We start from the raw sequence: 15,392 nt of genomic DNA, 5'->3' as shown, positions 1-15,392 counted from the left end.
AACCCCCCCCCCCGTGCCTTACCCGCACCCTCCACCCTCTTCGTTACCGGAGCAACCCCCGCCCCTTTTCAAACAACCTCCGCGCCCTCTCAGAACCAATCCAAGCCTTTAACCCCTACAGCTACCCCGCCCTCTAAACCGCCCGATATAAGCTTGTACTCTCCCCTAATAAACTCGCTTGGCTTCCTCACCCTAAAAGAAACGTGTCCCGCCTGTTCCTTCTCGCCGCCCTCCACACCTTGCACGCCACCGCCGGGGACCGGGCCCAGTCCCCCGCCTCGCCCTCGCCTCCGGGAAAGAGCCCCCGCCGCCGGTACCCTCCGAGCAATCCCGAGAGCATAGGATTTAGCAACCGGCCGCCACCTCCCCCCCAAAAGAGTCAACAGCGACCGCAAAACCCAAGGAAGGAGTCAAGACTGGAAGCAATAGTCATATTAACTTGAAGGTGGCGAGGCAGGAGGGGTCTGTAGTGCAGCTTAAGAGTAAGAGGCATGCATCACTTAATAAACTAATGAAAGCCAGGGGTGAAAAACAGGATATGTCAGTGAAGCAGATCAGATTCCGATTTGATGGGCAGCCCATCAGTGAAACAGGCACACCTGCACAATTGGAAATGGAGGCTGGAGGTACAGTTGATGTGTTCCAATAGCGGATTGGCAGCGTCTACTAAGAAGACCAAGAATATGTTCTTGATTAGAAAATTTCAGTCTGGTTCTACCACATCCTGACTACGACAGTATAGTTTTCTCTATTCTTTCATTTCCCCCTTCCCCATTCCTTTACTGTAAATAAAGTGAGTTGTGTATGTGCATGAGCATATTGCATTTCTTTTTCTAAATGGCCAATGGTATGTTTTGATCGATATCAAATGAAGATGGGATAGGGAAAAATATTGGTTCTGTGAAAATACCCCAATTCTCTATTACTAGCATGCTCATTCAGCCTGTATATTTAGATTCCTGTAAGTTATTTTGCTCTCACTGTTTAACAAAAATAAAAAACAAAAAATCCTTGCATGCCTCGCTTGATTAGAAAATTTTAATATTTTTCATTTTAAAACTGGGACAAATTTACAACTTTTTAAAAATGTGGTTGTTACATGTAGGGAAATCTGCCTTTAAGTAGGGATAACTTGTTCTAAAAGAAATGAATCCTAGGCAGTTTCCCCAAGTCAAGCATCTGTTATTTAAATAAACTTCATTTTTTAAAATGAAAAACATTGCACGCACATCACTCAATCTGGGCCAATAAGAATCAGCCTTGCAACTTTTTCTGGAATGTTCAAGAAAGAGGCCCTCTTCTTCTGACAGCTTTGCCAATCAGGAGATGCTGGAGGTCATCTTTGCCACCACATGCAGAGAAGCCTGTCCAAGAACGAAACCAAGGCCAGGGAAAGCAGAACCAAGCAGTAGAGAGACAAGTTCACTTGCACACCTAGATCCAGCTATGCCTGAACCCCACTGAACTTTTCAGTTAAGTGGAACATAAATACTCTTTTAAGCCAGTTTGAGTTGAGATTTCTGTCACTTGTAACCAAAGGATCTTGACTGATAAGTGTGTTTCATGCTCATCGTCTGGAATGATTTTTTTCAGAAATCCCTAGTTGATCTGTAGGTTTAGAGCTGCATTTTTCTGGGGAAGATAGGAAAATGGAAAACTAACTTAGGAAAAGAAGGAAATGAGCATTTATTGAATACCTCTTACATGCCATGCCCTGTGCTAAGGACTTAAAGATCTCTCTGTGTTTTTTTTTTCCGCTTAAACTTCCTAACAACAATTTTTGTAAATACTTTTTCCCTTATGTTAGAGAGGAATGACCTGAGACTTGGAGAGCCATCCATGTCTGTTTGATTCTTGAACCCATTAGGTTGCCAATTGCTTTTTGGAAGTAATAATGTCTCTGGGCCTCCAACCCTTCTCTAATGTCATTCAGGGAGTCTTTCCCTTGCTTTGCAGAAAGGCACAGCCAGGGGTGAGCTCCGGCATCTCTGTTCACTAATTGCATGGTCTGGGTGGTGCGGAGCAGGTACTGATTGCTGCCCCATCTTGCAGATGAGGAAGAAGAGGCTCAGATCATTAAGTACCTTTCTCAATGCCTTGCAGTCAGGAAGTGTCTGGGGAAGTATTCAAAGCATGGTCCCCGGACCCAGCAGCCTTGGCATCCCTGGCAGCTCGCTAGAAATGCAGAATCTCAAGCTCAATCCAGACTTGCTGAACCCAACTCTGCATTAGAACAAGATCCCTGGGCATCAGGTGCAGTGATGTCTGAGATGTGCTGGTGTAGCCATTACATGTCAGAGCACAGCCCTGCCAAGGAAAGGAGGGAGGGCACTTGCAATCCTGTGCGGCCAGCAATATCAAAAGGATAACAAGTCCAGCCTGGTCAGAGAAGTAATGAGTTCTCGCCTCCCCTTCCATGGTGCTGGGAGAGCTGGGAGACTTTAGGGAAGGTCCAGGATTTTCCTGATGCCTGTTGAGTGAGGCTTGATGGGAGCCGCTGTAGTCACCTCTGCCCGCATCCTCGCCACCCGGGTCCAGCTGGACGACCAGCTGCCTGGAGCTTCTCCGCTAGGGATTATGCCTGGAGAGCTTCCCACGGCAGCCCGTCGGATTCCTCGCCAAGCTGCTCCAGGAACAAAGGGCTTGCACAAGAGCCGCAATACTTTTTTGTGGGGGAGGGAAAAAAGTGAAAACCACATCTGTCAGGAGAAACGTGGGAACAGCTTTTTTTTTGCCAGGAGAGATGGAGGAAATGTCTGTCTCTGGCTGAGCGTGATACTCCATGGCTAAAATGCTATTCATGACCGTTGGGTCAGGGGCTGTTGCCATTGACTGAAGTTTATCGTGCACAAGGATCTGTGACTTGTGAGCTTTATACCAACAAATGCCTGCAGCTCCCCAGCCCCGGAGGTGGAGGGTTTTTACTGTCAACCCCGTAACAGACTGGGAAAGCCAGGCTTAGAACAGCCAAATCCACCCTGCTGGGAAGTGGTGGGGCTGCTTTGACTCACACCTAGACATCCGGACCCCAACTCCTTTTTGCATTTGGGGATGTGCCCTGATGTCATGGAGCTGCTGGGCAGCTAAGCAAAAGGGGACAGTTCTCTAGATAGTGGCACTTTTGTGTATAGTGGTGCTGGGGATGGAATCATGTCCACCATAAAGACATGCTCAAGTCCTAACTCTGTTTCTGTGGGCATGAACCCATCTGTGAATGGGACATTGGAAGATATTACTATTAGTGAAGGTATGGACTCATTTGTGAATAGCATCTTTGAAGATCCAATTTAGACGAGGCCAAACTGAAACAGGGTGGGCCTTAATGCAATATGATTGCTGTCCTTATAAGCAAAGGACACATGGCTAGAAGCCAGATGTCAGAGGAAACCAGAGAAGCAGAAACAAGGAGAGAGAGAGCTCTCCATGTGATGGAGGATTGCGGGGACACTGCAGACGCTGGGAGAAAGCAAGTCTTGCCAAAACCTTAATGTTGGACTTCCAGCCTCCCAAACCATGAGACAACCAATTCCTACTACGTAGCACCCGTTGAGTAGTATTTGTCATAGCTGACCCAGCAAAATAAGATGGTTTTGGAGGGACACAAAATTTCATTAAAGAAATCTGTGCTCCATTTCTAGCAAGTTCCCATGGAAGGCTGCCATGGCTGGGTTATTGGGGACTACACTCTGAGAAGCGAGGGGTGAGGGCACCGCACACACCAGCTGCATGGCCTTGGAAGAGTCAGTTCCCTCTCTGGGACTTTGTTTTCTTACCTGTCAAATGGGGGTAAGGATAATATCCCCAGGGAGGGTGCATATCGCCCCTCTTATCAGCAATTGAGGGTTCTTTCTTGTTTTAAAGCTTTGGTTTGCAACCCTGGATGCATATTGGGATCACCTGGGGGATTTAAAAAATACTGAGGCCAAGGTCACGCCCCAGAGATTCTGACTTAACTGTCTGGGGTGAGGTCTGGGCATGGGGATGGTTGCAACTTCTCAGGGCATTTGATGTGCAGTCTATGTTGCAGCCACTTTCTGGAAGGCAGATCCGGCAGAAGAAGTGGCAAAAACAAACACACAAAAACTCCAATATTTTGGGGTGTCTCGTGGTAAATGAGATATTTTATATCACTGCTTATCATAGCACGATCTGCAGACCAGTGCTATCTGAGAGCTATTTGCCATTGCTTGTTGGCAAGAGTTGCAGAGAAATCGAGAACATTCAGGAACTTTTAGGGATCTTGCTGCTGACAGACCTCCAAGTGTGTTATCAGTGGTTTGTCTTGATGAACAAAGAGGACACCAGCTCTGGTGCCACCAAATTCCTGTGGGAGGCTCAGGGGAGCGTGAGCTGTGGATGTCTTGGGCAGTTGGGATATGTGCCAGGGTGCCAAGGTTTGAAAAAAATAAAAACACCAGCTGTTCCTTCCCCTTGGGTGGTTTGAGAGTTCTGCTGTCCAGGTTATCTCCTCTAATCCTTGCCATTTTCTCAGAAGTAGATATTTCCATGCCCATTCTGCAGGTGAGAACACTGAGATTTTGGAAAGGTTAAACCACTTTCTCAAAGTCATGTACCTCTGGGCAATGACAGAGCAGGGCCAGCTTTATGGGTAGGAGACCAGCACAGACACACAGGGCACCTGTGCTTAGTCAGAGAGCTTGCTCCTTGCCCAGAGGGGCCCCTAGCTGAGTGGCGTCTCATGCTTGGGGCTCAATGCTCTGTGGTTGCTATCTTGAAATTCTTAATGATTTTATCATTGCATTTGTGTTCTGTAAGTGAAAGTCCCATGGGACAATGGAGCATGATCTGGGGAGCTTGGAGTCTTGGCTCACATGTAGACCTGCCTTCCCCCCTCCCCAATAAGGGTTCTTGGCTTCCAGCTCCCCATGCCCTCTTTCTGCAATGACTGCAGGGGTCTGGATAAAGGGGAGAGGGTCAGGTTGAGCATGCCCTGGGAACCTGTAAGTGTCTGCACTCACCTGCAAGTATCCCTGTGCTGAGGTGATGCAACATTAAATGACAAATAAAAATGTCTGTGATCTGTTGAGGGAGAAACTGTGGAAGGAAAAAGAAAGCTACTTTCCTGCTTTTTGAACAGGGGGCTTGCATTTTCATTTTGCACCAGACCCTGCAAAACAGCCGGTCCTACAGATTTAACTCAGGGATGACTGATTCTAAAAACCTTTTGCCCGTTCCACCCTCCAGTGGGCCACGCTCTGATTTCTCTCTCTGCATCTGGTTCCTTTGTTGTCCAAGAACTGCCTGCCCACTGCTGAGAGAAGGGAGCTCAGCAACTGCTTGGACCTGTAGGAAAAGTCACAGGTTTGAATGCGCTGTTTGGAGAGCGCCCCAAGCCTGGTACTGGTATTGTCAGCCCCGGTGGAATTCGAGTCTCTTCCTTCCTTGTTAGATCCAGAGACTTCTGGAGAAAATTGCTCCTTTATACCAGCTGCTCTCATATCTGGTCTCTGGTTCAGGGAAACCAGAGGCTTGGTCTTTTGTAAAGAGATAATGCTTGAGGCCAGGTGCCCCTGAGTTGGACAGATCTGGGTTCAAATCCTAGCTCAGCCTCTTCTATACTGCATCATCAGGGACAAAGTACTTAACTCCACTAAGACTTCTTTTTTAATGTCTTTAAAATGTATCTCCTTTGTGGGACTGTAGTGAGAACGTGAAGCAGCTGGAAAGTCTCAGCCTTGCTAGTCAAAGTGTGACACAGCATCAACTGGGAGCTTATTAGAAATGCAAACCCTCAGACCTTATACCCAGCCTACTGGACTAGAATCTTCCTTTTAACAAGATTCCCATGTGATTAGTAAGCATATTAAAGTTTAAAAAGTACTGCTCTAAGGAATCTTCCTGAGTAATTAATTAAAATATTGAGTTCTATCATTCAGATCCATATTTAAAGATTTCTGGAGACAAAAGAATTTCCTGATGTCTTTCCCTGGCTTCAGGTAGCAAACTCTTATTCAAACGTCAAAACCTTGCTCAGTGCCACCCTCTTGGTAATGTCTTTCCTAATCCTCCTGGATAGTTAATCACTCTCTCCTCTTTACTACATTACACAGACGAACTTCTAATGCATTTTTCACATTGTCTTATAAATATCTGCTCACAGGTCAGTTCTATCAGTGACGATAATGATGACATCAGTACTCACTTACTAAGTCTTGTTATCAGGACTAGAAAGCAAAGCTGTTTTGTTAGCCTGTCATCCAGTTACTTCTCCGTCTGGCACAATTAGGTACTCGAAAAGTTTTTCTGAAGTGAATTTGTAGGTAGAAAAAGCAAGTCTCCCTCTCCCTTGCTTCTCTTATAGCCGTGTAGGATGTCGACATGTTTTGTTTTTTTCATGTGACCTTGTTTTGTGATCTTGGTCCTGGCTTAGCTGAATATTTGCTCATTTGCTCTGAGAGGGGCATCCTTCTTTTGTCAGTCCCGAGGGGCAGCAGCCAGGTCTCATTACCTGCTCCTGCAATTTGGGGTCTTCTCTTCACCTTGCTCTCACATGGAGTGTATGTTCTCCTTCCTGCTTTTCATTTGCAAAGAACTAGCTGCAAATGAAACCATTTGGGGATGAATCCAGTTTTAATGCAGGTGAAAAACAGCTTTTATTTTCGTGGAAAATCTGAGGCAAGTATGAAAAATGTTGGGTGTTTCCTTCAACCCTCAAAAATGTTAAAATATTTTTTTGTATTGCTTTTCAAAAATTTGGTCCTCTGTGGGAATTTTGCCATATAGCTTGTGAAGTGTTGACTAAAATCCATTCTCGGGTTTAGGGGCTACATCTGCCCCCAGGGCTTTTGGACCAAAAGAGACCCACTACGTATTGAGGTGGGGGTGAGCTGGCAAATCCCCACTAGGGGAATTTAGGGTAGAGAATATGCGTTGTTTTTGCATAAACTAGTCATTTCCTCGTTCTTTCTCAGAAGTTTTCATTCATCAATTACTATTTAATTCTTTAGATATTTATTAGACACTTATTATTACTTGGTATTTTCCTAAGGTTTTTGGATAAAAGATACTGGATGCATCCTTTTCTTCTCTAATAGAAGAGACACCTGTAAATCAGTGGGTCTCAAACTTGAGCTGCATCATAAACCCTCAGTGGGCTTGTTAAACGTGGCCCCACCTCCGAGTTTCTGTTTCATGGGTCTGGGGGAGTCTCCCAGGTGATGCTGCCGGTCCACGGGCTTGCTTTGAGAATGACTGGTGTAAGCTACTGCAGGACAGTGTGTTAATCAGGTCTTGGGGAAGAGGAGTAGCTCTGGGGAAGGAGGGTCCAGTACTATTTGAGGGGTCAGAAGAGGCTCCACACAGGCAGGGGTGCTTCAGTAGAAGCTTCAAGCAGGACGGGAATTCACCAAGTGGGAGGAAGGGTGATCCTGGCAGAAGAACCAGCTGTGCAAACACTCAGAGGAATGAAACCACATGGCCGGTGTATCAGTTAGATTTAGATTCATTTATCTAAAGGAGAAACCAAATAGGTGTCTTAAATTAAATGAAAGCTAACTTTTTTCCTAAAGAAGTCCAGGGCTGGTATGGAGATGCCACAAATTCATTGGGGCCCCTGGCTCCTCTCTTTCTCTCTCTGCTTGCCATTCTTAGAATGTGACGTCTTTCCTCAAGTTCAGAAAATGACTGCTGGAGCTCCAGCTAGGATGTCAGTGTTCCAGGCAGAGAGAAGGGGAAGGAAAAGGGACAAAGGGTTATTATTTCCAGCTGAATCAGCCCCCTTCAAAGAGACTTCTCAGAAGCCTCACCCAAGAACTTCTGCTTAGGTTCAAGGAAGGCAACAAAAGATAGTTTGAGCTGGGCACATTGCAGCCCTGACTAAGTCCCCGGGTCTGTTATTAAAGGAGAAAGGGGGAATGGATATTGGGTAGGTTGCCATAGTATGTTTGGTGGAATGTCAAGTGTCTTGGTTTTGCCAGAGGGCAGGTGTTGGGAGGAATGTGACGCTGGCTCAAAGAGCAGCTTGAAGTTCAGCAAGAGGGAAGGCTGGGAAGATCCGCGCTGCCGAGGAGGGAAGGGAAGTTTCAGAGAAGTGGTGGGGCTTGGACTGAAGCTTAAATGTGAACCTGTCTGGCCAAGTCCCCTCACTAGGCAATTCTTAATGTCCTCTCTCAGTTCTTGTCTCTCACTGCCTCTCTCCCTCCTCCTTCCTTGTCTCTTCTCTCTTCCCCTTTCTCCACTTTACTCTTTCTTCTTCCTCCCCCTTTGGCCTTTCTCCTTACAGAGTCTGCAGGATTTGGATAGGTAGAAGGGAGAAGAGGTGAACAAGAGGGGTAGACACAAGTGGAGACTGGGAAAGAGCCCATTCTGGGTTGGTGAGAAGGAGCAAGCTACAAGATGAGCTTGAGGGCATGCCAGAGAGTGCTGGAGAGCGAGTTTCCATGGGTAGAGAGGAGCCTGGGAGCCAGGTGAGAGCTATTTACTGGGATTTGGTAGGGAAGAAGGCCACATCATTAGTTCTGGGCAGTGGAGTAACATGATTAATGCAGATTTAAGAAAAGTGAGTCTGCCGGGAACAACGCCTTCTCTAGATTGCGTTTCAATTTTATACTCTTGGCTCACAGGTAGGAAAGCACCATATAAACTCTGCAACTGCATCTTTGGTAAGTGATGCTGCTGAGGACTTTGTTCCTAGTGTCCCTTTCATGAGTCCCAAGAGGAGTCATTTCTTGATGTAGAACTTGGGAAAAACTTGCTTTCCTTCAGGAACTGGTAGTTCTCTTCTCTAGCAATGAAATTAATATAACCGATCTGACTTCCTTTATGTCATAGCCCCCAGGAAACATCAAACCAAATGGCTGGACTATTCGTGTTTCCCTTTTCTTTGGTTCTCATTTTCTATTTCTTCCAGTATTTTAGTTGCTTCATTGGACGGGTTTCCCTATGTGAAACATGACAGGAAACATAGTTGTGTTAAATGGGCTAAAAGAGATGAACGTGAGGCTTAGATGAGCTGACGGGTTGCCGAGAGGTCTTCGCTGGGTGGGGGACCCAGCCGTTGCCGTGACACCAGTGGTTAATGGTGTGGTCATGGTGGGAGGAAAGCGTAAGGTGAATCCAAGAGAAGGTGCAGACAGCCCATGGTGCTTGGTGACAGATACATGTAAAATGAATGTCTTGGTGGAATGTAAGATTTCTTGGTGCTGGGACTTAATCTCCACATTGCCAACTCACAGCATGGGTGATGGACCCCTCCTGGCCAACTCCAGCCCATCTTTCCAGCCTGACTCTAATCCATCGCTGACCCACTCATCAACTACTCAGCCAATCAGCCAGTCAAACAATCACTTCAACACATGTCTATTTGCGATTCTTTGATGTTTCAGGCTCAGTGTTCAATGCTAAGAAATACAGAGAAGAATACAGTTTTCTGTCAGCTAGGAGCTCAGTTATCTAGTTGCTTCTGGTTCTGGGCTATCTTTCCATTCTTATTCTGACCACTTCCATTCATTCATTCCTCCACACAATCATTCATTTCTTTACACATTCATTCAACACAGCTCAACTGAGTATCTCCTATGCCCCAGACTCTGTGCTGATAAGACATAATTTCTGTCTTCATGAAGCTCACTTTCTAGTCTGTGTTTCTCAATGGGAAGCACTGTAAGCATTATTTTTTTTTTTTTTTTGTGCGTATGTAAAAATTCTGTGTTGCCTGGGATGATCCATGCATTGTAGGATATTTAACATCACTGATCTCTATCCTGTAATGCTGGCAGCATGCTTCCTTGAGACTTCCAAAAATGACCCCATGTGTGTCAAAAGACCGTTTAGAGCCTGTTGTCTAGATAAAGTGTGGTAGATTCTGTGGATTAGCTCCTCTAATTTTCCTCCCTGTGTAATTGAGGCTAGAAAGTTATGTTTCCCAGATTCCCTGGCAGGCATTGTGAGCCATGAGACCCAGCTTGGCCTAGCAGATGTAACCACTTGAGACCTTGAGGTAGGGGTGAGCAAGGTGAGGTGGTGAGCTTAGGCAGGGAGTTCAGGTATTCTGACAAGCAAGATGGTGGAGGTCTCTGGCTCTAGGCCCCTTTGTGTGTTCTTAGCACCCAGCCTACCACCAACGGTGTCAAGTTTGGTGGGCAGCTGCATTGGATTTCCCCTAGAACAGGCCTATGGTGTGACTGGGCATTTCCCCTATTGTTCCTATTTGTGTCCGATCATTCTTGGTTCTTTCTGGAGATCCTGTGGACTACCTAATGTCTTTTTATAAATCAAATTTTTGCTTAAGCTAGCTGGAGTGGATTCTGTTGTCTGCAACTAAGAATTCTAGCTGATCCAGGGGAAGATCCCCAAATAGACCATTGTAATTTCATGTGGTAAGTAGTAGGTTGAGATATGCGTAGGGTTTTATGGAAACTCAGAAAAGGATAACCTCTAATTATTTGTGTTCATCTCCTAACTCTTGGCACTTCCTCCCACTGCTCAGGTGTGGCTGCCTCTTCTGTTAAGAAGTTTCTTTGTCAGATCTCTCTATTAATCTATCTAGTAACGACTCTCCAATTTCATAACCTAGTAACTGGTGACTTTAGTACCTCATTAACCTCTGCACACTGGGAAGCTGCTCCCATTTTCATGGACTGAGTTGTGGGCACTGAATATCTGGTTTTGGCTCTGCTGCTCTCCAGTTGTCTCACATCCAGCCAGCCAGTCACTTCTGCTCTATGGGCCACACTTTCCTTACTGGTAAAATAGTCAAACTCTCCCAGAGTTGCCATGCTCCATGACTCTCAGCATTGCCACACCTCACAACATAGAAGGAGAGTGCATTGATCTGCTTGCAGGAATTGGGGGCAAACTGTGGCAGAATGTGCCACATGGGTAGGGATGGATGTGGATTCTCAATCTTAGAAACACAAGTGTCCGGAGGCTACTCTGTCTTCATGGCATGAGAGTCTCCTTCAAAAAAGGTTCTGCAGTGAACCAACTTTGGAAAACGTTGTCTAGTTTGTAGCCCTCTTGGAGATCCATGGCAAGCAATAGCAGGTTGAGGGCTCCCAGAAGGCCTCAAGTGAGGAAACCCAATATACCTCCCAAATATATTTGACCACTGGACCCTTTGTTTTCCACATGAAGTCTAGCTTCCCTGGAAACATTACTTTTGGGAAAATGCTAAACTAAAGCAGCCTCAAAGTCTTCTGAATAAGCGCAGACTTTGAGGGTCCCACTGGGGAGGCAGAGTCTTGTCTGTGACCTCCCTCACTTGTGTCTAAACCCAGGGCTTCTCTGTTCTCAAAAGGAAGGTCAGAAATCCACACATGTGGAGGCTGCACGGGATTGTAGCTGATATCAGTGGTGAGTCATGAGGTCCCCATTTGGGACGCGAGTATTAGACATGAGTCATGGGCATATGGGGCCCTTATTCATATCTACCTTTCTTTGGTCCCTAATCCTTTGTAATGCCCTGGCTTCATGATGTAACTTGAGGGGAATTAAGCTTGGACAGCAAAATGATGTAATTAATTTCTCAGCTTCAATTAAAGTCTTCTGCAAGCATGACATCTGGTGGTATCATTTTCATGAGGTCATGGGGGGCAGGTGGCTGGGCCCATCTGGACATGTGTCCGCCAACTCTGGAGGAGGTTTGCCAGGGGGATTTCATTCCCATCAGGCAGTTTGCATTTGGTGCTGCGCACCTAGGACTTTTCTGAAAGATGCACATTTTCAGCATTTCCTGGTTCAGCTGTTAACTCGGGAACAAGATAGAGTCAAAGCCTGATACCTTTAGGTATCAGGACTAGACAGTTTTCTGAAGTCTTTTGACTATTACCACTGGTCCTTTCTACCTGCAGCTACACTTTTCACAAAGAAACCATTTTTTCTGCATTCTGAACTGAAGACAAAAATGGATTTGATGAGCAGTCATGGGTCACTGTGTCACCTGAAGGTGACAAATTAACCTCTTAGTTATTGTGGTTAATAGGCCTGACCTATAGGAAAGAAATGATAGTGATGATTTTGCTTCTGTCATTGGGTGATGGCAGCAGAGTAGCCTCAAAACTTGTTTGTAAAAAATATGCCTTTTCCAGGTAAACCTACTGCCCTCCCACCTATGTGGGGCATGACTCCCAGGGGTGTAAATCTCCCTGGTGATGTGGGATTGAGAACGTCTTCTTGGACCAAAAGGGGGATGCTAAATGAAATGAAATAAAGCTTCAGTGGCTGAGAGATTTCAAATGGAGTTGAGAGGTCACTCTGGAGGGTATTCTTATGCTTTATATAGATATCCCTTTTTAGTTTTTAGTGTATTGCAAACTGTTGAACTGCAACCCAGTAACCTTGATTCTTGAAGATGATTGCATAACTGTAGCTAACATGGTGTGACTGTGTGATTGTGAGAACCTTGTGGCTCACACTCCTTTATCCAGTGTATGGACAGATAAGTAGAAGAATGCAGACAAAAACTAAATGAAAAACAGGGTGGTAAGGGAGGATAGGATGTTTAGGGTGTTTTATACTTTTATTTTTATTCTCATTTTTATCTTTTTTTTTTGGAGCAATGAAAATGTTTAGAAATTGATTGTGGTGATGAATGCACAACTATATGATGGTACTGTGAACAACTGATTGTACAGTGTGGATGATTGTATGGTATGTGACTATATCTCAATAAAACTGAATTTTTAAAAAATGCCCTTTTTCTCTCTGACCTGGGGCCACCAGATCCAGGCATTTTCTTTCCTTTTTTCTTCCTAAATCTACAATTAAAAAAAAAAAAGCTTCTGGAAGAGGGAAGCATCTCCCAGCCCTGGGCCTCTGGCTCAGGGGAAGCTGGTGGCACATCTGAGCCACCTTCGCTGATCTCTCTGCCTGGTGACTTTCCCTTCCTTTCGCTTTGCCACCTTCTTCCGGAGCTACGGCCTGGCTGCCTCCCCAGCTGCTCCCGGCCCTGTGTCTAGTTGGAGGACTCAGTAGCTCCAGCTGGAGTGGTGGGGCCTGAACCAACACTGCTGAGCGCTCAGGCCAAGGAGGAGTGGGCCTCAGCCGCCTGCTTGTTCTTTGCTGCCCTTGGGGAGCAAAACCGGCTAAAGCAGCATTGACCTTGAGCGGAGAGTCAAAGTGAGCGCCTCCTGAGGACTCAGCCTTGCCTGCCTTCCTGGCTGGCTGCAACAACTTTCCGGGTTGGGTCTGACATCCTTTCCTAGACATTTCTGCTTCATATTCCTACCCTTCAGCATCAGTCACTGGAGCCCTTTTTAATCCCTTCTTTCATAACCCACCATCTAGCGAGGTATAAGAATAGCTCATGTAAACCCTTAACATATTGAGCTGGGCTTGGGCCAGGCCCATAAGGCCCTGACATGCGTTGCCTCATTTTTCTCTCATTTCAACTCTCTGAGGGAGGAGCCGTTATCTCCACTTTACAAATGAGACAGTTGAGACTTCAGGAGGTAAATACGTTGCCCACTGTCTCTCAGTTAACATGTGGTGGAAACAGGAACTCACTTCACTCAGGACATTCATTGAGTATCTGCTCTGGACCAGGCTTGGAGGGAGCCTCAGGAACGCAGACTTGAATGCAACTGGGTGCAGGACTCCAGTGGGGGAAAAGACAAGCAAATCAAGGATTGTACTAAACAAGAGGAGTGTTGCAAAGGAGTCCCCGGGGTTTGCTCAGGGAGCCCATGGTGGAGCAAGGCAGGCCTCTTAGTTACTCTGGTGTAAGGAAGCCTTTTAGGGAAGAGATGCTTTGCTTCTGTTTGGAGGGTGAGCAGGAGCGAGGAGTGCAGAGGGAGCCCCGTGCAAAGAATAAAAAGGCCGGAAGCGACACAGCAGGGAACCTGGAGCAGAGTAAATGCTGAGCAGTCTTGATGCACCAATGAATGGATGCTGAGCTAGGCCTCTGGCCCCGCCTCCAAGCTCCATGGAGGGTGGGAGCCTTGGAGAAATAGAGAAGGCCAGCTCAGATTTGGGGTTTGGGAAGGTCACCGGCAGAAGGTAGAAGATGAGTGGGAGGGGGCAGGCCTGGAGGAGGGAAGGTAGCACAATTCAGCCAAGTTTTTTTCTTCCCTTGCTGGGCAAAAAAAGACTCTGCTTCTTGTGAGTCCCAGTGGATGCTTAGAAATTCTTTTCCTTAGGTGGCTCACTCAGTAGATGGAACTTGATAGCCACGTGGTTAAGGAGGCTCTGATGGTCCCTTAGTTAGCTGTGGTGAGCCCAGCTGGGATCCCGGCTTCCTGACTGCCGTCCAAAGTCTTTTTGCTTTTTGTACAAAGGTTTTCATTAGGAGGTAGCTTTGCCCTCAGGGAACATTTGGCAATGTCTAGAGATATTTGTGTGTGTGTGTGTGTGTGTGTGTGTGTCCGTGTGATATTGACATCTAGTGGAAAGAGACCAGGGATGCTGCTAAACATCCTACAATGCCCAGGACCATCCCCCACAAGGAATCATCCAGCCCAAAAGGTCAATAGTGCCAAAGCTGAGATACTCTGCCCAGATGCCGGAATTTGCAAAAACTGTGGTTGTTGGGAGTGAACTCTAGCAGCTGGAGGCCTTGTCAAGTAAGGGGGACATTTTACTCAACTTAGGTGATTGAAAGAGAGAGAGAGGCATGAAGAGTTACAAAAGTGTATTCTGTAAGCATCATGGGTTGCTATTAAAAATTCATTTTTCTTATTAAAGAGGTAGCATTTCTTCATTGTCAAACTATCAGAGAGAAGGGAGGCAAACCAATGTTCACGGTAGTATTACTCACAATTGCCAAAAAATGGATGGAAGCCACCCAAGTGTCCATTGGCAGATGCATAGAGAAATAACATGGTATCTACTCACAATGGAGTATTATTCAGCTGTAAAAAGGAATGAGGTTCTGACACATGCAACAACCTGGATGAACTTGAAGACATCATATTGTGTGAAATAAGGCAGACACAAAAGGACAAATATTGTCTGATCTCACTGACGTGAAATAATTAGAATAAAGCAAATTCATAGAGTCAGAAACTAGAACATGGGTTACCAGCGGCTTGGGGAAAGGGGATAGGGAGTGGGGAGTTAATGCTTCATCAGTCCATAGTTCCTGTTTGGGGTGATGGAAAGGTTTCAGTAATAGATGGTGGTGATGGTTGCACAACATAGTGAATGTGATTAACAGCACTGAGTTACATGTTTGAATGTGGGTAAAAAGGGAAGTTTTAGGCTGTATATATGTTACTAGAATAAAAATTTTTAAAAAACAGGACTGTGCAATATACTAAACTCTAATGTAAACTATGGACTATAGTAAATAGCATAATTATAATAATATTGTTTCACCAATTGTAACAAAGTTACCATGCTAATGCAAAGTGTTAATAATAGGGAAAATTGCATGTGTATGTGTGTGTGTGTGGGTTATATGGGAACTCTGTATTTTCTGCATGATTTTTCTGTAA

The sequence above is a fragment of the Choloepus didactylus genome, chromosome 4 (genome assembly GCF_015220235.1).
Source record: "Choloepus didactylus isolate mChoDid1 chromosome 4, mChoDid1.pri, whole genome shotgun sequence".
Taxonomy (NCBI): domain Eukaryota; kingdom Metazoa; phylum Chordata; class Mammalia; order Pilosa; family Megalonychidae; genus Choloepus; species Choloepus didactylus.
This window is presented reverse-complemented; position numbering follows the sequence as displayed.